The following is a 24,210-nucleotide window of genomic DNA, read 5'->3' as shown; positions in this document are numbered from 1 at the left end:
TTAGAGAATTGGGGAAACATGGACATATGAATAAGAAAAAGACCTTGCAAGTATATAAAGATCACTTGTATCCTTCAAGTTGGATGGATACTGGTAAGTTTGTGAGGAAATAAAGGTAAAAAGAGATAGAAGTTAAATGAGTTTATACTGATAGCCTCAGTTTTCTTTGACAGATTTTTCAGAGACACATATATACACATACATAATTACAGTTTTAAAATTCTTTCGTAGTTACATGTTTTATTAATCATGTCTGAGAAAACTCATTGTTTTTCATTTTGTACAGCATTATCTTGTAAGGACTAGATACAGTGACAACTTCCAAGCTTTTTGCATATCAGAGCTGAAACTGAAAGTATCTCCATAATTGAATTTTCACTTCTTATTTGTAATAAGTTTATCCTTAGGAGGATACTTTCATAGCGTTTGATCACAGATGAGTTTGGGCATTGCTATCACTCAATAATGTTAAGCATCTGTCAGGTTCTCTCCTATAAGACATATTAATTTTTTCTCCGTTAAGCAAATATTTATTGGTGGCCTGTGGGAATAAGATACACCTAGGTCCTCTTTCCTTGGTATATTCACAAAAGCCTCTGAAACTAAATTTCCAAGTCAGGCCATACTAAGGCCTGGCATAATAAGTTTTCATCGTTAACAGTTTTTTTGTGTTTGTGGGGTTTTTTTGTTTTTATTTTTTTGAAGCAAGGATAAGACACTGCCTTAACTCAGTAGTTGTCCATTGATGAATAAGTCAAAGAAGACATTGATGAAGCATGGTATTTTGAATATCCTTTCCACAGAATAGGTAATGGGCCGTCCTGAAACTCTGGTGAGATGCTTATCATTTTCAGATTTTGGAGTGGCAGAGAAAACCCTATTACACCTTGAATTATCACTAGAAACATGAATTCAGCCAAATAAAAACAGTGCTTCTGCCTACTGAGGTTGTCAATTTCCATCTTAACAAAAGTGGGCATTTCTCCTTTAAATTAAAATCAAGAAAATCCCCTCTGTCCAGGATGCAATAATGGGGTACAAGAAAGAGGAAAACTGAAGGTATTCCCTCTTTACACCTGAACAGTGAATTCATTCTGATATCAAATATTTGTTATGATTCTGCTATGACCAGGTGCTTTTTTGTGTTTAGAGGTCAAGTTACTGTTCATTCTTGGTAAGTAAGAAAAATCCATGTTTTAGGACTCTGAATAGTAACTTTATATATTTTATATATAAAAAATAAATATATATATTATATATAATATATATTCCACCTATTCAACAAAATTGTAATTTTCATCATCTCTTACAAATGATCAACTGTATTTACTCTTTGGAAAGGGCTTATAGGGAATTAAAGTCTCCATATACTTTTTATATAAGACCATGGAAACCAAATTCTCAACTGGGAGCAAACTTAGGTTTTGCTATGAAGGTTTATGCTTGCCTGGCCTTAGAGTGGTAGGCCAGGAACTCAAGGTCTAGTTTCTTTCCTCTAAGTTACTTTCATTGATGCCACCCTGAAAAAATTTGGACGGAGTATTTTTTGAAATAGCTTTATCTCAGGAACCCTTTAAAAATGCTTCAGGGCATGGGGAACATAACTGTCAAAATGTTCAAGCAACTTTTGTTGATTTAAGTGTAATTGATCAGGAGCAATACAGGAAAGAGCTGGGTACAAAAGACAAAAGGCCCGAGGCTATTTCATGTATAGTTTTTGGCTTATTGTACAAAACAGAGAAAGTCTCATACACTCACACAGCCATGGTCCCCTACCGTTCTCTCCTTTTAGTAGAAATAAAAGAGAGCTAGTTTCTCAATAGCAGCATTCTATCCTTAAGTGGGTACACAGTGATACTCTAATGGTCTCTGGAGCAGAGAATAATTCCGTGGCAGCTCTGACCTCCAGTCACCGGGTTCTCTGTAACTTAGTCTTTCATGGCCAAGGACTATAATCATTATTTCGATTTATATTTATCATCTCAAAATTGAAAGGATTCCATGGACAACAAAACAGTGAGTGATTTCATTTAGTGTTTTAGTATGGATAAAATAATAAACTATAAAAATACAAATCATCAGTAAAGCTTTTTCTTTCCGGAGAACTATATTCAGAAATTAATGTAAGCATCTAAGGTGCGCATGTGTGTTTTTTCACCCATGATCATGTTTGTGTGTGTGTGTGTGCATTCCACTGCTACAGGAGACATGCAAAATAATATCAGATTTGCTACTATATGAAGTACTGGTTTCTCCCAAGAACTGTGTGCTCGCAGGGTTCGTTCAGGAAGGTGAGTGCCCTACCACCACATCGCAGTCATATCTCATCACCTTCGGCAGGAATAATTTACACTTTAACCTTACATGCAGGTGTATTAAATTAGTATTACTCATCAGAACTTGCTTATTAATAAAACAAGCTGAATTAGCCACTGGAGAATCATATTTGGAAATTCAATGACAATTTTACATTTTTAATAAAGGCTCAGAAATATTATTGCAGAGCAGGTGGTACAGAAAACTGTGGTCAAATTCGACATTCATTAATAATTGAAGTGTGGAACGTGACAGGTGAAAATTGATATTGATTTCTTTCCTCTAATATTTGGAAGAGTTCTAAAAGGTAAATAAAATGAGATAACAAGACATTCTCACTGATTTCTTTGATCACCTCCTCCCCACATATCCCTCCTTCGCCTACCATGTTTTGAATAATTCAATGCCCATAGTCTTTCCAGTTCAGTGCATTATAAAACACACTCAAGCTGGGTTTCAATCATATTAGACTGAAAACTGAACTTTTTATGAAGGATTATTTAAAACAAAATGCATCTTGAGCCCAAGAGCCTTTGAAACCAAACAATCCTGGGAGTTCAGTAAGGAAATGTCAACACTGTGGAGAACTTTTGGATTCAGAAAATTCAGTAATCCTATTTGATGTATGTTAACCGTATCAATATTAGCAACCTTCTGCTTGATTTCAGCACTGATTTGAGGGCTGAGTTACTACTGGTCTTGTATTTTAACTAGTTGTGAAAGCACTGAGAAAGTTGTTCTTGGGTTGAACTTGACCTGCCTCTGGGAATGCTCTCTGTTCTATCCATCTTGAAAAGCTTTATTCAAGTGCATTTCTCTGCCTTCCTTCTTCTCATCTGCACCCCTTGGGAAAACGAAAGATGCTCAAATATAGATGTTAACACTGCAGATGCTCTGTTTGGCAATGGTGTCTTTCAGCTTCCCAATAAAAAATTATATTGCTGACCACCCATTTGACTGAAAAGTGACTCATTTTACTGACAGATATCTGGATTTAGATGCCAAAAGAAATAGGTCATTTCAAATTTCCTTTTTAATTTGAGTCATAGCTTTGTGTTGCAACACTACTTGTTCAAAAGTTAGATCATGAAGTTTCCTTCCTATGACCTCCAAATAATTAATAAAAATGTTCTTCAATAGGCTATAAAAAAAGCAAGCAGAATATTCCTAATTATTAATCTTTCTCTTGAGTCATATAGTTCTTGTAATTTCAAGGAAGAGAAACTCTAATGTAAAGTGTTACAATAGCCAAGCATACCAGCACTGTTATCTAACCATTCAGCAATTTTCTCTGCCAAGTCACTCTGAACCTTAGACTACATTCTACTACTGAGAATGTCTTTTTAATTAATTTTTAAGGTTCTCCTCTTTTGAGTTAAAAAATGGTCACAATTTTATAAGTAAAATTAAAGAAAAAACACAAAATAGACCATCTGAGATATTTCCATTAGGCATTATATATATATAAATATATATATATACATAATTTTAATATATATACATATATAAATGCACTGGGATAAATCTCCATCTTCTGTGTCAGTCAGACATAGGTCCATTTTCTTAGGAATAGGGAACTCCTTTCACAATGGAAGTGAGGAAATTGGCTGGACCATCCTTCTTGAATATAATTCCATGAAGCCGCCATTTAAGGTTGTCTGGATCTTGGTTCCTTCTAGCAATCTACTACTCCAACAGTGTGTAGTTCATCAAATTCAGGACTTTCTGAAGCCAGGCTAGAAATACAAAGTGAGGTGGACGACTGAGGTAACTGACCAAAAAGGAGGAGGAAGAGAGCAAAACAATTTCCCAATTTCATTTTTTCTCATATTCTCTGTGCTTTACAAGGGAAAAAAATATTTGGGTCTGAGTTCCTTTCATTCTTAGCCATTATTGGTTCAAAGTCTGAGAAAAAAAAAAAAAAAGGTAAAAACGAAAATATGGAGTCCAGAATTCCGTTAGCTCTCTTGCATGCAATAACACAACTTAAAAGGCCTTCCAAAATGAAGGGATAAACTTTTAAAAATATAGCCCAATCTTTTCAATCTAAACAAGTAAACACTAAAAATATATTTTAGAAACCCAGCAAACACACTAACCACAGTCAAAGCAAAGGAAGGCTTTTGGCTTACCAAATGACAGTGGCTGTCTACAAGAGAGAGAAAGAGAATACTCCAAAATTCTATCTGACCTGGCAGAGCTCAGCACAGCTACTACTCTTCTTTCCTAAAATCAAGGCATAAAGAAATTGAATAAAACTTGCCAAAATGTCACCCGCTGCCTCCAAAAGCAGATTAAAGAAGGGACTGTCCAGAAATCAGGATGAAGAAAACTACTTAGAGAAGCCCCTTCTCCTATCAGTGGACCACCAGAGTAATAAAATGATAATAAGCCTTTTTGTCATCTTCTTTTTATAATTTATACACTTAAATTTCAGTTAACATTTAAAAAATATCCAATCAGAATGACAGGCATTTCCAGAAGTATCAGTTTTTTTAATCCTCACCCTTTTACAAATGGGAAAACTGAGGCTCAGTATAGCTGTCAAGGAATTTTCCTAAATCATTGAAGCTGTAAATTTGGGACCTAAGTCTAAATCAGTTTCTCATTTTATCTTGGCTAACTTCTTAAAATTCTGTTTAGGGACATGGGGAGGGGGAAGGGTAAACTGGGACGACGTGAGAGAGTGGCATGGACATATATACACTACCAAATGTAAAATAGATAGCTAGTGGGAAGCAGCCAAATAGCACAGGGAGATCAGCTGGGGCTTTGTGACCACCTAGAGGGGTGGGATAGGGAGGGTGGGAGGGAGACGCAAAAAGGAGGGGATATGGGAATATATATATATGTATAGCTGAGGCACTGTTATACAGCAGAGACTAACACAACATTGTAAAGCAATTATACTCCAATAAAGATGTTAAATATATATATAAGAAAGCTATACTATAAAATAGATACAGTGATAATATATCTGAGAGGTGGAATTATGGCTGCTTTTTAATCTATTTTTGGATTATTTGATCACTTGATTTCTCTATAAAGAATATGAATCCCTTGTGTAATAAAAGTTACTCAAAACCAAAAAACAAACAAACAAAAAAAAATTCTGTTTAGGAAGAGAGGATAGAATGAAGGTTTGAGCACAGAAATCATCTAGAAATCACTGAAGATACTGGGCCTGTAGTGCAGTTTCATTTGTAGTGGGTTTGGCTTACATTCTTATATTTAGTTTTATTTCTATACAACTATCAAAGAAGGAGAAAGAAGTTGGGTAATATTTGCATTTGCAACTAATCAAAGCAGAATTGCATTTAGCTTTAACAAAAAGATCGTTTTGTGATCTCAGATTAACATCTTTATTCTTAAATGGAGCATAAATAACATTTATTGGCTAAGATTATTTGCAATAAACAAGACTGTTTACTGTTTACCACCTAGCAGATGACTATTTTTAAGTCTCACTGAGTATGCTAAAAGCTTATACTGAGCTCTCATTTTACCAGAGTGAATTTAAATTAACTTCAGCAGCCAGAATTAATGAAACCGGGTAAGTGATGCAAAGATATTCCACAGGGTATTCTGTTTTAATTAGAGATAGAAAATGTGAGTCATTAGAGGTTTTTTAAAATGTTGCATTCTATTACTTTCTCATATTTTTAATCTAGGAATATAGATGAAAACTAAAACATGTTAGCCACCTTAGTTCAGTTTTTAATGTATATCAGCTCTGAATTTATATTGAGTGAATAGTAAAGAGTCTGAATGAAGAACATAATCTGGAGGCATTCAGGTACAAGTCATAAGTTTTATTAGAAGTTGAGTATCTGTTAATTAGCAGACAGCTATATAACTTAACTATAAAGCCACTACAATTCAAACATTGTAGCATTACTACATGAATGAACACATATACAAATTAAACAGAAAAGAATATCCACAAATAGTTCTAAGTATGTCTGGGAAGTTTGATTGTGATAAAGTCAAGTTATAATCTTTAAAATTGATGCCTAGAAAACTACACACCCAATGAAAACTAAAGTCTGTACCTCACACTACATACCAAAATAAATTACACCAGTTGCACATGTAAGAAGCTTGCAAGTTGCCACTTTACCCTAACAAGATGCGTCTTTTACAAATGTTTTCTCCCACTCTGTGGCTTTTCTTTTCATTATCTTGATAGTGATTTTCACAGAGCAGAAATTTTCTATTTTAATGAAGTCTAGCTTATCAATTCTTTCTTTCATGGATTGTTCCTTTGGTGTTATATTTTAAAAGTCATTGCCATACCCAAGGTCATCTAGGTTTTCTCCTATGTTATCTTCTGGGAGTTTTACAGTTTTGTGTTTTACATTTAGGTCTGTGATTCATTTTGAGTTAATTTTTATGAAGGATATAAAGTCTGTGTCTAGATTTTTTTTTTTCTTACTATGGACATCCAGTTGTTTCAGCACTATTTGATGAAAAGACTATCTTTGCTCCATTGTATTGCCTTTGTTCTTTTGCCAAAGATCAGTTGACTGTATTTATGTGGGTCTATTTTGGGGCTCTTTATTCTGTTCCATTGATCTATTTGTTCTTTCACCAATACAACCCTGTCTTGATTACTGCACCTTCATAATAAGTCTGCAAGCTGGGTAGTGTTATTCCTTCAACTCTGTCCTTCTTCAATGAGGTGACAGCTATTCTGGGTCTCTTGCCCCTTCATATGGACTTTAGAATCAGTTTGCCAATATCCATAAAATAACTTGCTGGGATTTTGATTGGGATTGCACTGAATTTCTATAGGTTAAGTCGGAAAGAACTGACATTTTGATAATACCGAGTTTTCCTATTCATGAACATGTAATATCTCTCCACTTATTTAGTTATTCTTTGACTTCATTCATCACGGTTTTGTAGTTTTCCTCCTATAGAGGTTGTACTTATTTTATTAGATTTATACTGAAGTATTACATTTTTGGCAATGCTAATGTAAATAGTGTGGGGTTTTTCTTAACCTATTCCGCTTGTTCATTATTGGTATATAGGAAAGCAATTGCCTTTTGTATATTAACCTTGGATCCTGCAACCTTGCTATAATCACTTATTAGTTCCAGGAGTGTTGGGTCAACTTTAAGATTTTCTACATAAATGATCATGTCATCTGTGAACAAAGACAGCTTTATGTCTTCCTTCTCAATCTGTACACCTTTTATTTCCTTTTCTTGCCTTATTGCATTAGCAAGGACTTGCAGCACAATACTGAAAAGTTATAATAAAGGAGGACATCCTTGCCTTGTGCTTAATCTTAGTGGGAAAGCATTGAGTTTCTCTCCAGTAAGTATGATGTTAGCTATTGGTTTTTTTGTAGATCGTATTTATCAAGTCAAGAAAGTCCCTCTCTATTCCTAGTTTACTGAGAGTTTTTCTCATGAGTGCACGCTGGATTTTGTCAAATGCTTCTTCTGCATGTATTTATATGCTTTATTTTTCCTTTTTTTGTCTTGGATGGATTATATTAATTAATTTTCAAATGTTGAACCAGCCTTACATACCTGACACAAATCCCGTTTGGTCATGGTATATAATTGTTTTTATACTTTTTGGCTTCAACTTGCTAACATTTTGTTGAGAATCTCTGACACAATTTTTATCACATTTCTACTATAAAGGGTTTGGGATTCTAACGAATTTAAGCTATTAATTAGTCTTATCAAATTGTGCTCTTTATTCAAATATACACCATAGCAGAACCCTGAGGGAATGGATGGTGAATGGTAAGGCCTGAATTTACACTTCTTTTATTCTTTATACCCTGAACCCGTCTCTCAACAAGTGTTTACGGTTGATTTTTTTGGAAATTAGACATAGCTCACTCCATTCATTCATTCAACAGATTCTACAGCAGAAGGGAGGCTTCTAAGGAGGTAGGGTGTATTAGTGGGGCTGCAGGTTATTACAGGGAATCCAAGCAAGGCCTCATAATGGAGACAGTGATATTTGAGAAAAGACTTAAAAAAGTGAGTGGATGAGTACTGTAGATAGTAAAGAGAACAGCAATTCAGGTAAAGGGAACAGCAAGTGAAAATGTCTGCCTACTATACTTGTTGAACATCAAGGACTAAAGAGTATAAGGTGTTTGGAAAAGAGTGAGCAAGGAGTAGAGGTGGAGGAGATGAGATCAAATATATAATGTGGAGGGTAATCATGTAGCAACTTTCCAGCATTTTAAGAAGTTCAGCTTCAACTATGATGAAGGGGAAGACACTAAAGTCACATAATTCTTCTGACTTAGATTCTCAAAGGGTTCTCTGGCCACTGTGTTAAGGACACATTTCAGAGGGATAATAATTAAGATGACAGACAACGAAATCTTAATCCTGAGTGGTAATAGTGGAAAAATCGAGAAACTGTCAAATTCTGGTTCTATCTCAAAGATAGGGCCGACACATTTTGCTTCTGTATTGGATGTGAAAGGAGAGAGAAAGGAAAAAGTCAAAGATGAATCACATTTTGTAACTGAGCACCAGGAAGAATGGAGCTGCCCTTTTCTGTTTTGGAAAGTCTACAGGAAGAGCATGAGTGACTATGTGTGTATTTGATTGCAAGGTATATTAAGTTTGGGATGTCTATTAAATGACAAAACAGAGATATTCTGTTAGTAAGCAGTCTTGTTAGGTGGACCCAGTCCGTAAAGGACAACATCAACCTACCTAATCCGCTCAATTTGAAGACCCATAAAGGACTTTGGGGCATTAGTGTGAAGAGGGCTTCCTTTTGCGTTTGTGTGTATGTGTGTTATTTGCTTTGACACTGTGGTTAGGCTAAAGTAGCACTATTCTGGGCTTTCATCTTTGGCAACTTTTTTCTCACCAAGAAGCTTTTTTATTGGGTTGACGCCAAATGAGTATTTGCCTGATTCTTCATGTCCTGATTCTTTAACTATTTTCCTAGTTTGGACAGCCACAAATCTGGTTAGTATTTGTTAATTTTACCCTTCAACGTGGACACACTTGAAGCCAAGTGAACTCTCACCACACTGATGGTAGACTCCATCTGAGCATGCTCAAAAGAGCACAGAAGGTTGTCCACGGGGAGGGTACTATCAGAGGCTGATTGACAGTATCTGTGTTGTAGACCAACTTAAGGGCAAACACATACGGTTCTTACGCTTTCCTTCTCCTGATAATAGGCAATGGCAGGCTCTGGATCACAATGTTTGAACCCAGCAGGAATAGTTTTGCACTATATGTGGCATGACTATGATAAGGGGTATATATCTTATCTAGCATGTATCTTCTTTTTTATGCTACACAAATACAAGACTAAACTAAAACTGAACAACTAAAACTGACCCATCAAAAATTTCAACTTCTCATCAGCCTTAAGCCAAAACTAGGGTAACAGTAATACAAGTCTCCTGTCAAGCTTCACTGCCACTGCAAAGTTGTCCAATAGGACATTTCTAAACATTTAAAAACTGACCTGGTCACAACCCCATAAAAGTCTACAGATCAGAAAAGAAGTGTGCTGGGATTAGATAACTACTCAGAAGACAAGTCACTAGGACATCATTTTGACAACAAGCAGCAAACCTGCAGCATAGGAAAATCCCAACAGGAGAACGAGGCGCACACCCCTCCCTCTGGGCATTCAAGGGCAGGACTGACACCCAAGATGCTCTTCTCTCAACCTCAGCAGTGGTGCCTTTCACAGAGCAACTATGCAGTCTCCCAAGACAACTGGGAAGGAGAATCTGGTACTGACAGTATTAGCTTGCCATGAGGCCATAAGCAAGGGAATGTGTGTGGCCTTAGTGAGAGAGCAGAGGTTTGGGAGATGTTGCTTTATGTTGGCTTTCAGATCAGGAATTTGTACATATAGCCCGCAAACAACATTTCTTGAAAGCATATGAACATTCTTGAGTATGACAGCTCCATGTGAGGGGTCAGAAATGGCAGTCAAGTTCGTTTCACTGGGTAACAGCTGATTTGCGGACTGGAGAACAGGCTTCCTTGTTTACAGACATAACCACAAGGCTGCCAGTTGTGTGCCAAATCCACCCAACTACACATTTGCATTGGGAGAGCGACCAGACAAGTTTTACATGGATTTATATCAGAGAGGGAAATGCTTCTTGTAAGGCTCTGTCAGTTTAAAAACCAAAAAGAATGACCATCCACCTTTCCCAATTCAACCCCCTATATATCATAAATATGATAGCTACATACCTGCAACTTATTATATACATCACGAGCTTTGATGAATGGAAAGCCCCTAAAAAGATATCAACAAAACGAAGTTAGATCTTGATGTGAATACATCACCAGTTAAACCCAGTTAATACAACTATTTAGTATTATGTACAGTATCCATACAGAACTGTGTATAAAAATAAATAAGCTCAAACGAAGGACCTGGAGGGCTCTGCTACGGAGAAAACTGAACAGAATTCAGCCGACTGGCTTGGTGGTAACTCTCTGAACTGCTGAGAGGCCCCTTCATTTCCTACGTTCAGGATGGTTGAGATTTCAGTCTCACTTCTTTAAATGGTGATATTAATCGTTCTCTAATTTACCACTCTGTGTGACGAGGATGGACCTGAGATTAAGTGTCTCAAGAAGAAGGTAGGAAACCACAGAGTTGTTAAACTCAAGTGCAAAGACTGGGGATTCAACACTATAGTTTATGCAACAGCAATTCACATTACCATTTGCAAAACAGTAGTTGGTTGTCCAATGGGGATTATAAACATCCATTTAACATGAGCTACTGAACAGATACTTTACACAGTAACTACTTCAAGTACTATTTAAAGTCAATTCTCTATGTTTTCTTAAGCAATTGTTAACCCCCAATTTCGTGAATACTACCAAGTAAGTCACTTGAAAATCATCTAGAGCAATCTATTTCACTTAGCAAGTCTAAAGCTATAGTTCAACAATTTTATTTACTGTTCTATGACAAAAATTACTATGAACAGCTATCCCCTGGATAAGTAATCAGCTAAAGCTAGTTTGACTCACTAAATCTGATTTACTGAGTTAATAAGCCAGTAGATTTAGAATAGGTCTAATGCATATTTCTCATCCATTCTGTATTAAACTATTCCCCATGCCTAAAATGTCTTTTTTCCCATTCGTACATATCCAAATTCCTACTTCTGTGCTGTAGGGCTTGGCTCAACTACACCTGCCTTTAGTGAAACTTTTCTCACCTGCACAATTGGTGATAATTTTAGTCTCCTCAAGACTCCCACGGGGTTACCTCTGTTGTGACACTTGAGAAACAACTTGAAACTCCCAATTACTTTTTGTTTTTCTTCCTTAGAGGGCTCATTAGGCAGAAGCCATGTGTGAGTTATCTTTTTTCCTCTATAGAAAGCACCAGAGACCGCCCACATAATAGAAGTTCCAAAATAAAGAATTCTGAACGACTGAAAAAGACAGGGAATGCAAGCACGCTACCTGTTCCTTTTTGCACGTCTGCAGTACGCCACGGCAGGAAACCAGACACACCAGGTGGTAGAGGTTCAGGAGCATAACATTCTTTACCAGCAGAGTGTTTCCTTCCATTACTTACAGGTTTCTTTGCGGCCAAGCCTATGTTTGACAAAGAATGGAAAGAAGGAATCAAGATGTACCAAAAGTCTACAGAGCAACTGTCACACGGTTACACTTCGAAAGGAATAAAACAGGCACTTGACGATGCCAAGCCCATTAAAAAGAGGATCGTTTTGTACAAAGGTTTTACATAAGCCAGCATTTTTAAAAAATATAAGTTCTCTACAGTAACAAGTTATTTTAACTAAAACAAAAGTATTGAGATGTGCAGAAATGCAAAAATAAATTTTTAAAATAATCCCAAAGTATGATACATTTTATGTATCATGCAGAAACACTCAAGTTTACTGAATCTTAGAACACCTTTGGCATTTCTGAATCTCAAGGACAGAGAAACACAGATACACCCATGACTTCTGCCAAACAGAATCTTCAGAATTAGACCAAAACTTCAATTTAAGATGAATTTTTCTATGTAAAAACAATAAAAGTTATAAGGCTGCAAGTTGCTGGGTGGTAGGTGAATCAATGTTACTCTCCTATAAGCCTGTCAACCTTCACTGCTCCTTTGATTTCATATAGAAAACACACAAAAAAAACAAATGAAACCCACTGGATAAAAGAGTGAAATGTGGAGACTTATCCTATATTTCAGTAGTAAAGAGGCAAGTATCTTTATATGAAATATTTGGTTGCAAAAACTAGACCTACGTGTTAATAGTTTATTTAGAACAAGCCATATATTAAAATTCACATTTAAATATTTAATTTGAATTTACTGAAAACAAACATCATAAGTTAAAATGGTTATATTTATCCTTCAAATCTACTATATTTACTTTAATAGATCTTTATTGGAGTATAATTGCTTCACAATTCTGTTACTTTCTGTTACACAACAAAGCCAATCAGCCGTATGCATACACATGTCCCCATAGCCCCTCCCTCTTGAGCCTCCCTCCCACCCTCCCTATCCCACCCCTCTAGGTCATCGCAAAGCACCGAGCTGATCTCCCTGTACTATGCTGTTGCTTTCTACTATATTTTAGCAGCATTAGGATGCAGGGTAAAATGGAGTGTATGTGGTAATATAGGACAAATATTTCATAGAGTGTAGGTTACTGATAATCACCACACGATCCTGTGTGATTTACATGCGTCTTAAAAATATATAGGAGCTCAGTTCATTTTGTGCTATTTTATTGTGTTTTTTAACTTAATTACCGTCAAAAAAAAATGTTTGCATGCATGTGGTTTGTATGTGTATACCCTTCCTTTACTTTCAGAAACTAATGCAAATACATTTGTATAAAAAATTTTTTTAATTACACTTTTCTTGTTAGGAGATAAAAAAAATTTCTAATAAAAGTTCCCATCTGGGGCTTCCCTGGTGGCGCAGTGGTTGAGAATCCGCCTGCCAATGCAGGGGACACGGGTTCGAGCCCTGGTCTGGGAAGATCCCATATGCCGCGGAGCAGCTAGCCCCGTGCGCCACAGTTGCTGAGCCTGCGCATCTGGAGCCCGTGCTCCGCAACAAGAGAGGCCGCGATAGTGAGAGGCCCGCGCACCGCGATGAGGAGTGGCCCCCGCTCGCCGCAACTAGAGAAAGCCCTCGCACAGAAACGAAGACCCAGCACAGCCTAAATAAATAAATAAATTAATTTAAAAACAAAACAAAACAAAACAAAACAAAACAAAAAAAAAGTTCCCATCTTTTTTTAGGCATACAATATAATTACAATAATTACAATATAAATGTGACACAATTCACACCATTATTTCACCCCTATACTCACCTGGATCTAGGTATGTACCCAGATACTGATTTGGCTTACCTCTATGTCTCCAAATAACTGAGGCAAATACAAAAAAAAAGCCCAAGAAATAAAATTACTCTTAAAATAGCTCAATGAGCTTGTATACTTCAGTTACATTTCCACTTTGTTTAATCATGCTAAAAAAAAAAAAAAAAAAAGTTTGTTTTCTTCTCATTCCATGATGCCCTATTATATACCACCAGGTACTAATTTTACAGAATTCCTAATATGTTTTACATATACATGTTTTATTTATATATATTTCCATTTCTAATATCATAACAAAAGTCAACTTAGCTATTTTAAGAATGCTTTACATATGATATAAATTTTTAATAATAATATCTAATTAGTGTGATATCACAAATCTTAACTTCTTTGTATGTACTATTTGATTATTAAAATATCATTCTCTTGAAATAACAATTGGCAGACAATCATAAGCTTTTTTTTGACTTCATAAACACTCTTAACAACTTCTATTTAATACACTATTGTCCAAGCAAGTTGATTAATAGAGAATCAAAAACATACATCTTGAAGTTGAAAAAAACAAAAGCTGTATTTATGAAGATGTTTACAATAGTTTATTTTAGGTTATTTCCAATTTTTCACCAATTTAAAAAATTGACCAACTCAATGAAACCTTGTGAATACAATGTTAAAAAGTATAACTATGAATCATAAAATTTAAATTTAGTATGAAAAGATAAGAATGGCAAATTATATTGAAGCTATGTGGAATTATGTTTATAGATAGCAGGAAGAGAAAATAAAAATGTAAATATTGCTTGACAGGATAATGAGATTAGAGGTGGTCTCTTAAATTTTTCATTGTTATGCTAATACAATACATTTATGAAACCCCAAAATCTTCAAACAACACATATTTTAAAAATTATGGTAAAATACACAAAACAGAAAATTTATCATTTTAACCATTTTAAAGTGGACAGTTCAGTGATATTAAGTCAACAAATTTTTAAAACTTTCAGAGGGTACCTGAATAAAAGATGTGTTGTCCATTGGTGATTTTAATGTATCTGGTATAGAACTAAAGTCACCACAAAACTTTTTCTGGGAAATTGGCAGATCATAAACATAAAAAAAATTATTTTGCTTTATATTAAACCTTATTGTTTTACTGTTTCAAAATTCAAATTTACTCACAAGAAAGAGTCAGTTTCATATTAGATTTGGTTTAACAAATGCTGCTCCTGCTATTCATTCTTATCACCAAAAAAAAAAAGATTATTTCTGACTAATGATAATATGTTCCAGAAAATAAAAAGTTAAGGTCTCTTAGAAACAATACAAACGTTATCAGTAGAAGAAAATTATAGCAAATTTATATATTCAGGAGAATGTGAAACTTATATCACTGATTGTTAAAGGGTTTTAAAAGCTTTTTATTATATTTGGTAACAAAATTATAGGCTTAGTTGTAAAATCCTGGGTTAACTACCATTTGGAAAATTAAATATACATTACAGTAAACATTTAGAAAATGTTTTTCTAAAATTTTCAATCTAGGTCAATAAACTTGTCTGTAGAAGTCCTTTATAAGGATAATACATATTTCAAGTTTTTTTTATCATTGAGAGAAACAAGATATTACCTGATTCAAAAATTTATGTAAGCATTTCGAAGAAAGAAGCAGGGAACAATGGGAAGGTTGCAACTGGGAAGAAATTTTGTTTCTTATAGCACAAAAGGTAATTCTGCATTAAAAAAAAAATCATTCCTCAAAAGCGCCACTACTAAAATTATCATCAAAGTGCACCCCAAATTTCAATTGCAAAGTATTAGAAGTAATCATCCACTAGGAAATATTTTCAAAATAACGAAGTTTTTATGAGATCCAAACAATAATGTTGGTTAATATTAACATCTCTTTAAATTCATTCATTATATCTATATTCTATAAATTCTCATAAGTATCAAAATAATTATAGGTCTCCTAATATGCATGTGGTTAATACTGGCTGTTTTAATTTTAGCACATTGGAAAACATAAGGGGTATAGGTTCTAGTAGCATTAAAAACAAGAAAGAGTTAACCAATTCTTTTTTTTTTTTTTTTAATAAATTTATTTATTTTATTTATTTATTTTTGGCTGCATTGGGTCCTCATTGCTGTGCGCGGTCTTCCTCTAGTTGTGGCGAGCGGGGGCTACTCTTTGCTGCAGTGCGCGGGCTTCTCATTGCGGTGGCCTCTCCTGTTGCGGAGCACGGGCTGTAGGCACGCGGGCTTCAGTAGTTGTGGCACGTGGGCTCAGTAGTTGTGGCTCGCGGGCTCTAGAGCGCAGGCTCAGTAGTTGTGGCGCACGGGCTTAGTTGCTCCGCGGCACGTGGGATCCTCCCAGACCAGGGCTCGAACCCGCGTCCCCTGCATTGGCAGGCGGACTCCCAACCACTGCGCCACCAAGGAAGCCCCAACCAATTCTAATAGTAGCTTTTCCTTTTCGACCACTTCCCAAAATTATAGTTCTCTTTTTCTGTCTAGCAGTTTTGGATGGTTCCTTCACCGATGGAGAAGTTATCCACTGGTACTGAGACAGAAATGATAAATATGCCATTTAAGTTACAGGTAATTTAGGAGGGTTTGATCTTCATTGGAAATTAAGATACTTTAAGTTAATAAAAGGTTTTCAATCTGCATTTCTGGGAACCTAAATTAAAGCATCACACAACATTTTCAAAAACAGAAAAGCCATTTCATTTGACTAAAAACTTAGTTTTAAGATGGCAGAAAGTACCTTGATAATTTTCTTTTCAGAAAGAAAGAAAAACAAGCCATTAAAGAGAAATTCTTCCGAGAGAACTAAAACATGTTATGACTTGGCACTCCTTCCATCTGGAGAACTTTTTTGATAACTGCTTTCATCACAGAATGATCTAAAGTAAAATAAATTGAAATTAGAGTAATTATTTCCCAGTGAGTGGCTATTTCCATTTAAAACCAAAAGCCAACTAATTATTGCTTTTCCCATAAAATTAAATATGACATCTACATTATGTAATTATACACTTATTTCCCCCTTTGTGTATTCTAATTTCTTCCTCAAAAACCTAAGATGCCATCTTGCAGACTGCCCCCAGTGGCTACTATTTTGGCAGCAGCAGAGGTCAACTTTAAACATTTTGCATCTAAAGTGGCTTTGGATACCTTTGGATAGAAAGTACAGTCTGAGCACTGTCCAGACACTTAGATACCTAAGGCGCATCTAAGATAACAAACCAAAGTCCTGATATTCCCTCAAAAGCTGCTCCTCCCATCAGCCCCCTTTTTCTAAGTGATACCACCCAGTTGCACACATAATCATCGACGACTTGTCTCCTTGTTACTATTTCCTTCATACCCCACATCTAATCTATTGGCAAGCCCTGTTAGCTACACCCTCAAAACACAACCTGAATTCAACCACTTTTCACTTGCTCCAAACTTCCAACCTAAGCTAAGCCATAAACATCTCTTATTTGGACCACTGTGATAGTCTCCTAACTGGTCTCCCTGTTTCTCTTCTTTATCCCCCCAAGTCTATTCTCTATACCAAGTCATCTTATTCAGATACTGTTTGGATCATGTCTTTTTCCAGTTCAAAACCCTCTACTCATTTAGAATAATCCACACCTTTACTCTGGCCTTCAAGACTTTACAAGATCAGACCCCTGGCTAGCTCCTTGACCTCATGTCATACCACACTCTTCTTCACTCAGTACTCTGACCATGTTGGCCTCCTTGCTTTTCCTTAAATACTCCACCCACCTACATGCCTGCATACTCATTGCCTCCTTGTCCTGGAATGTGCTTACCCCAGATCTTCCATGGCTTGCTCCTCTCTTCATTCAGGTCTCCGTTCAAATGCCACTTCTCCAGTGAAGCTGTCCCCTAACAAACCTATCCAATGGAGTCCTACCTGCTCCTCCTCACTCTCCTTACATTAAGATATTTTTGCACTTCCTACTGTCTAAAATTATATTACTTATCTCTTTACTCATTTCTATCTGAACCCCTTCACTAGAATGTAAGCTCCACGAGGGCAAGACTTTTGTCTGTCTGGTTCACTGCTTTATCCCTAGTGCCTGACCCGTATCTGGCACACAGAAGCTATTAAAAAAATTACTTGTGAAACTGACAAATGAATAAAGTACTCCTTGCAAGAATTCAGAGGTTGCACAACAAGGAAATAATGCTCTTGGTGGAAGCAGGCTTAGTATCTAGGTTCACCTCTATTCAGAGTAGCGATAAGAACAATTTAAAGGTATAACTCACTTTAATTAGTACATTATCTGCTAAAAACATAAGGGAAGTGCAACATTAGAAAAGTACAGTTGACACTTGAACAACATGGGTTTGAACCTCGCGGGTCCATTGACACATGGATATTTTTCAATAAATATGTACTATCGTCCTACACGAGCCAAGGTTGGTTGAATCCACAGATGCGGAACCACTGACTATAAACTTATACCCAGATTTTCAGCTGCGTGGGGGGCGGCACCCCTAACCCCCAAGCTGTTCAAGGGCCAACTGTATATGAAGAGGAAGGTGAAACACATTAAGTTTTAAAACCTGTCAATGTGTGAACAAACTCTTTTTGTTTTGCTATGTGTTAATCAATTAAAAAAAAAAAGTGACCACATACCAACAAGTGGATTTTTTTCTTATATCCAAAACGACCAGAGTTCTGTTGCTTTCAAGGGCCTTTAGTAAAGCCTTTGCTCCTTCACTGGTGAGGCCACACTGCTGCAGGTCAAGTGCTTTCGATGAAAGACAAAAGGTCACTTGCGAAGTCTATACAGATTTAACATATAGACAACTCTCATTTTCTCACGTGTGGAAGAGTCCTGCACAAGACCAGCCATGGCAGATTTGTAATTTTGGGTATGGAAAAAAACAGAAACGTATACGCACACACATAATGCATAATCCAATTTTAAAACCTCTTCTTGGAATGTTCATTGCAGCTCTATTTACAATAGACAGGACATGGAAGCAACCTAAGTGTCCATCGACAGATTAATGGATAAAGAAGATGTGGCACATATATACAATGGAATATTACTCAGCCATAAAAAGAAATGAAACTGAGTCATTTGTAGTCAGGTGGATGGACCTAGAGTCTGTCATACAGAGTGAAGTAAGTCAGAAAGAGAAAAAGAAATACCGTATGCTGACAGATATATACGGACTTAAAAAAAAAAATGGTTATGAAGAACCTAGGGGCAGGACAGGAAGAAAGACGCAGGTGTAGAGAATGGACTTGAGGACACGGGGAGGGGGAAGGGTAAGCTGGGACGAAGTGAGAGACTGGCATGGACATATATACACTACCAAATGCAAAACAGCTAGTGAGAAGCAGCAGCACAGCACAGGGAGATCAGCTCGGTGCTTTGTGACCACCTAGAGGGGTGGGATAGGGAGGCTGGGAGGGAAACGCAAGAGGGAGGAGATATGAGGATATATGTAAATGTAGAGCTGATTCACTATGTTACAAAGCAGAAACTAACACACCATTGTAAAGCAATTATACTCCAATAAAGCAAAAAACAAAAACAAAACAAAACAAAAAAAAAACCACTTTTTGGATGTGCAATGATAAGCCTGCCTTTAGTACAAATAAATCATCCAACATATTCTACAATTACAGAACTGAAGAATAACTGTATATAACCTATGAGAAAAAAATATCACAAAATGAATCTCAGTTCATAATTAGCAAGGGCGGCAGTGGCATGTAAACCTCAGAAGCAAAAACTGGTGGAGCTGAGAAATGCACTGCATTCGTTTGTTCATGATCTTGAGCTTCAAATCACACTTCAAACTAGTTAAAAGGGGAAAACGAAAGAGAAGAAATGTAATAACTGTTAGTTTTAGAGCAAAACAGGCAAGTCTAGGAGGATAAAAATAATAACAAATTCAAAGAATGTGTGAATACACAATACATGCTAAAAACCTATCATGAAAGTATGATGGTCAAGAACTCTCTCAGTAAAAGGTCAGACAAAAACTAGAACAAATGATCATGAATTCTAGTAGTTCTGGGGCTGAACAACCTACTCACTTAAACAAAAGGGATCATCACAAAAGCGCAGGTATTAAAAAATATTACATGAAAGGCAACTATCATGAGTCATTTTTTTAAGTGTTGCGTGGAGCATCACATTAAAATAACTGGAGTCTTTCAACGCCCCATGACACACAGAAATAGAAAGTAAGACACATGGATCTGACAGATTAGGATACAATCGTTACAACCTCTCACTACAGAAGAATGGACACAGGGTATAATTAACCAACTAGCCAAATTAATACAAACAGCCAGTAAACCCACCAGTAAATCAAAGGAATACAAAATAAAACAAAATGTGGTTATTCTCCTATCAGATTGAGCCAAGCCTTTAAACTGTGTATACCCTTTTGATCCAACAACTCTCTTTCTAAGTATTTAACCAAAAGAAATAGTCAGAGATATAGGCAAGGATACATATCAGAGTATTATTTGGAACTGAAAAACTGGACATAGCTTATATACAAGAATGGATAAGCTATGTGTACTGTGGCATATTCACCTAATGAAACACTGAACAGTCACAAAAAATGATGCAGTAGATACAAATTTACTGACTTGCTAAATTAACTGAAAAAAGTTATGAAATTTGGAGTAATCCCACTTGCATGAAAAAGGGAGAGGTACTCATTTTTGTAGTTTTACACATTTTTAAAAGTGCTACAAGCCAGTGTTTGTGTGAGGCAGGCTTCACATCCACTGTTGGGGTGGACTACAAATTGGCATAGCATTTCTGGATGGTAATTTGGCAATGTGTATCAACAGTCTTAAAAAGGTGGCAGCAAGAAGAACTACAATCCTGCAGCCTGTGGAACAAAAACCACATTCACAGAAAGATAGAAAAGATGAAAAGGCAGAGGGCTATGTACCAGATGAAGGAACAAGCTAAAACCCCAGAAAAACAAATCAATGAAGTGGAGATAGGCAACCTTCCAGAAAAAGAATTCAGAATAATGATAGTGAAGATGATCCAGGACCTTGGAAAAACAATGGAGGCAAAGATCGAGAAGATGCAAGAAATGTTTAACAAAGACCTAGAAGAATTAAAGAACAAACAAACAGAGATGAACAATACAATAACTGAAATGAAAACTACACTAGAAGGAATCAATAGCAGAATAACTGAGGCAGAAGAACGGATAGGAACAGAATAAAGAAAAAAGAATGAAAAGAAATGAAGACAGCCTAAGAGACATCTGGGACAACATTACATGCAACAACATTCGCATTATAGGGGTCCCAGAAGGAGAAGAGGGAGAGAAAGGACCAGAGGAAATATTTGAAGAGACTATAGTTGAAAACTTCCCTAACATGGGAAAGGAAATAGCCACCCAAGTCCAGGAAGCGCAGTGAGTCCCATACAGGATAAACCCAAGGAGAAACATGCCGAGACACATAGTAATCAAATTGGCAAAAATTAAAGACAAAGAAAAATTACTGAAAGCAGCGAGGGAAAAATGACAGAAAATATACAAGGGAACTCCCATAAGGTTAACAGCTGATTTCTCAGCAGAAACTCTACAAGCCAGAAGGGAGTGGCATGATATACTTAAAGTGATGAAACGGAGGAACCTACAACCAAGATTACTCTACCCGGCAAGGATCTCATTCAGATTCGATGGAGAAATCAAAAGCTTTACAGACAAGCAAAAGCTAAGAGAATTCAGCACCACCAAACCAGCTCTACAACAAATGCTAAAGGAACTTCTCTAAGTGGGAAACACAAGAGAAGAAAAGGATCTACAAAAACAAACCCAAAACAATTAAGAAAATGGTCACAGGAACATACATATCATTAATTACCTTAAACGTGAATGGATTAAATGCTCCAACCAAAAGACACAGGCTTGCTGAATGGATACAAAAACAAGACCCACAAATGTGCTGTCTGCAAGAGACCCACTTCAGACCTAGGGACACATACAGACTGAAAATGAGGGGATGGAAAAAGATATTCCATGCAAATGGAAATCAAAAGAAAGCTGGAGTAGCTATACCCATATCACATAAAACAGACTTTAAAATAAAGAATGTTACAAGAGACAAGGAAGGACACTACATAATGATCAAGGGATCAATCCAAGAAGAAGATATAACAATTATAAATTTATATGCACCCAACATAGGAGCACCTCAATACATAAGGCAACTGCTAACAGCTATAACAGAGGAAATCGACAGTAACACAATAATAGTGGGGGACTTTAACACCTCACTTACACCAATGGACAGATCATCCAAAATGAAAATAAATAAGGAAACAGAAGCTCTAAATGAGGCAATAGACCAGATAGATTTAATTGATATTTATAGGAGATTCCATCCAAAAACTGCAGATTACACTTTCTTCTCAAGTGCGCACGGAACACTCTCCAGGATAGATCACATCTTGGGTCACAAATCAAGCCTCAGTAAAGTTAAGAAAATTGAAATCATATCAAGCATCTTTTCTGACCACAATGCTATGAGATTAGAAATCAATTATAGGGAAAAAAACGTAAAAAACACAAACACATGGAGGCTAAACAATACGTTACTAAATATCCAAGAGATCACTGAAGAAATCAAAGAGGAAATCAAAAAATACCTAGAGACAAATGACAATGAAAACATGACGATCCAAAACCTACGGGATGCAGCAAAAGCAGTTCTAAGAGGGAAGTTTATAGCTATACAAGCCTACCTCAAGAAACAAGAAAAATCTCAAATAAACAATCTAAACTTACACCTAAAGGAACTAGAGAAAGTAGAACAAACAAAACCCAAAGTTAGCAGAAGGAAAGAAATCATACAGATCAGAGCGGAAATAAATGAAATAGAAACAAAGAACACAATAGCAAAGATCAATAAAACTAAAAGCTGGTTCTTTGAGAAGATAAACAAAATTGATAAGCCATTAGCCAGACTCATCAAGAAAAAGAGGGAGACAACTCAAATCAATAAAATCAGAAATGAAAAACAAGTTACAACAGACACTGCAGAAATACAAAGCATCCTAAGAGACTACTACAAGCAACTCTATGCCAACAAAATGGACAACCTGGAAGAAATGGACAAATTCTTAGAAAGGTATAACTTTCCAAGACTGAACCAGGAAGAAACAGAAAATAAGAACAGACCAATCACAAGGAATGAAATTGAAACTGTGATTAAAAATCTTCCAACAAACAAAAGTCCAGGACCAGATGGCTTCACAGGTGAATTCTATCAAACATTTAGAGAAGAGCTAACACCTATCCTTCTCAAACTCTTCCAAAAAATTGCAGAGGAAGGAACACTCCCAAACTCGTTCTATGAGGCCACCATCACCCTGATACCAAAACCCAACAAAGATACTACAAAAAAAGAAAATTACAGACCAATATCACTGATGAATATAGATGCAAAAATCCTCAACAAAATACTAGCAAACAGAATCCAACAACACATTAAAAGGATCATATACCACGATCAAGTGGGATTTATCCCAGGGATGCAAGGATTCTTCAATATATGCAAATCAATCAATGGGATACATCATATTAACAAATTGAAGAATAAATACCATATGATCATCTCAATAGATGCAGAAAAAGCTTTTGACGAAATTCAACACCTATTTATGATAAAAACTCTCCAGAAAGTGGGCATAGAGGGAACCTACCTCAACATAATAAAGGCCATATACGACAAACCCACAGCAAACATCATTCTCAATGGTGAAAAACTGAAAGCATTTCCTCTAAGATCAGGAACGAGACAAGGATGTCCACTCTCACCACTATTATTCAACATAGTTTTGGAAGTCCTAGCCACGGCAATCAGAGAAGGAAAAGAAATAAAAGGAATACAAATTGGAAAAGAAGAAGTAAAGCTGTCACTGTTTGCAGATGACATGATACTATACATAGAGAATCCTAAAAATGCCACCAGAAAACTACTAGAGCTAATCAATGAATTTGGTAAAGTTGCAGGATACAAAATTAATGCACAGAAATCTCTTGCATTCCTATACACTGATGAGGAAAAATCTGAAAGAGAAATTATGGAAACACTCCCATTTACCACTGCAACAAAAAGAATAAAATACCTAGGAATAAACCTACCTAGGGAGACAAAAGACCTGTATGCAGAAAACTCTAAGACACTGATGAAAGAAATTAAAGATGATACCAACAGATGGAGAGATATACCATGCTCTTGGACTGGAAGAATAAATATTGAGAAAATGACTATACTACCCAAAGCAATCTACAGATTCAATGCAATCCTTATCAAATTACCAATGGCATTTTTTACGGAACTAGAACAAATCATCTTAAAATTTGTATGGAGACACAAAAGACCCTGAAGAGCCAAAGCAGTCTTGAGGGAAAAAAACGGAGCTGGAGGAATCAGACTCCCTGACTTCTGACTATACTACAAAGCTACAGTAATCAAGACAATATGGTACTGGCACAAAAACAGAAACATA

At 36.2% G+C, this 24,210-nt stretch overlaps 1 pseudogene; it reads right to left on the bottom strand.

The window, feature by feature from the left end:
* The window catches only part of LOC133099823 (centrosomal protein of 78 kDa-like), a 49,816-nt pseudogene that overhangs the window by 16,523 nt on the left and 9,083 nt on the right, over window positions 1-24,210 (bottom strand).

Source organism: Eubalaena glacialis, chromosome 10, assembly GCF_028564815.1.
Source record: "Eubalaena glacialis isolate mEubGla1 chromosome 10, mEubGla1.1.hap2.+ XY, whole genome shotgun sequence".
In the NCBI taxonomy this organism is placed as follows: Eukaryota; Metazoa; Chordata; class Mammalia; order Artiodactyla; family Balaenidae; genus Eubalaena; species Eubalaena glacialis.
The sequence above is the reverse complement of the archived record's forward strand: the minus strand, read 5'-3'. Positions and strand labels throughout refer to the sequence as shown.